At 39.4% G+C, this 1415-nt stretch overlaps 1 protein-coding gene across 1 annotated transcript in view; it reads right to left on the reverse strand.

Moving 5' to 3' along the window:
- Positions 1-1415, reverse strand: part of NUDT9 (nudix hydrolase 9) — a 20848-nt gene that overhangs the window by 8692 nt on the left and 10741 nt on the right. The window lies entirely within an intron of this gene.

A 1415-nucleotide genomic window follows, 5' to 3' on the forward strand; every position in this document is an offset into this window, starting at 1 on the left:
TTTTTTTTAAGTTTAAGGATTCTTTCTAAAAGTTATTGGTAGGGGAAAAGACCTGGCAATATTTGCTTTGTTATCAGAAAAGCAGATAATATGATACAGTTTAGCTGATGTAAAAAAGGAATGCTTCTCAATCTTTATGCTCACTTTTAATAAACAAAAAATTCTATCCTTTGATTTAATTTTGCATTTTGAATTGCATATTGTTTTATAAAAAGTACAAAGGCAATGTTAATTGCAAAATATACTTTTTCTAATGACAGCCTCTTTCCCAGATATGTTGGCACATCTTTCCTTCCCCTTCCTTATCTCTGTATCAACGTCCACCCCCAATTTAACTTTAAGAATTGTTCCAATGGTCTCCTAGGCAAAAAAGAAAAGATAGATTTTGAACTTCTGATCTAAATCAAAAAAGAAAAGCCTGGGCTTGGTCCTGTAGCTCAGCAGGTAGGGCAGCAGCCACATACATCAGAGCTGGTGGGTTCAAATCCAGCCCAGGCCTAACAAAACAACAATGGCAACTACAACCAAAAAATAGCTGGGCGTTGTGGTGGGGGCCTGTAGTTCCAGCTACTTGGGAGGCTATTGCAAGAGAATTGCTTAAACCCAAGAGTTTGAGGTTGCTGTGAGCTATGACATTACAGCACTCTACAGAGGACAACATAGTGAGACTCTGTCTCAAAAAAAATAAAATCTATGCTCTAATCATCACTTTGGATGAGATCCAATGAAATACTGGTTTAGATATGAGCTTGTAGATTTCTTTATGTAACAGCTAACTACATATCTAAACTATAATTCCTCCCCTCAAAGAGCAATAGTGTGAGACACACAAGTAAATAAATTGTAATGTAGGGGCAGTGCCCATAAGCTCAGTGGATAGGGCACCAGCCACATACACCATTGCTGGTGGATTCAAACCCAGCCCAGGCCAGCTAACACAACAATGACAACTGCAACAACAAAAATAGCCAGGCGCTGGGGCAGGTGCCTGTAGTCCCAGCTACTTGAGAGGCTAAGACAAGAGAATCATTTAAGCCCAAGAATTTGAGGTTGCTATGAGCTGTGAAACCACAGCACTCTACCCAGGGCGACAGCTTGAGACTATTTTTTGGTTGTAGTTGTCATTGTTGTTTTAGCTGGCCTGGGTTGGCTTCGAACCCACCAGCCTCAGTATATGTGGCCAGCGCCCTACCCAGTGAGCTACGAGTGCTGACCAACAAGAAAGTTTAAAAGAAAAAATTTTAAGAGGAAAAAGCTCCTAGAATAAGGATATAAAAAAAGAAAACATTTTTGTACCACTGAATAATGTGTTTGTTTTAAGCTAAGTGATATCATAAAAAAGTCAAAAATCAACAAAAATTTAAAAGTTTATACAGGGGCCGGGTTTGAACCCACCGCCTCCGGTATATGGGACT

This window comes from Otolemur garnettii, unplaced genomic scaffold, assembly GCF_000181295.1.
Source record: "Otolemur garnettii isolate 467f Iridium unplaced genomic scaffold, OtoGar3 scaffold00039, whole genome shotgun sequence".
NCBI classification, from domain to species: Eukaryota; Metazoa; Chordata; class Mammalia; order Primates; family Galagidae; genus Otolemur; species Otolemur garnettii.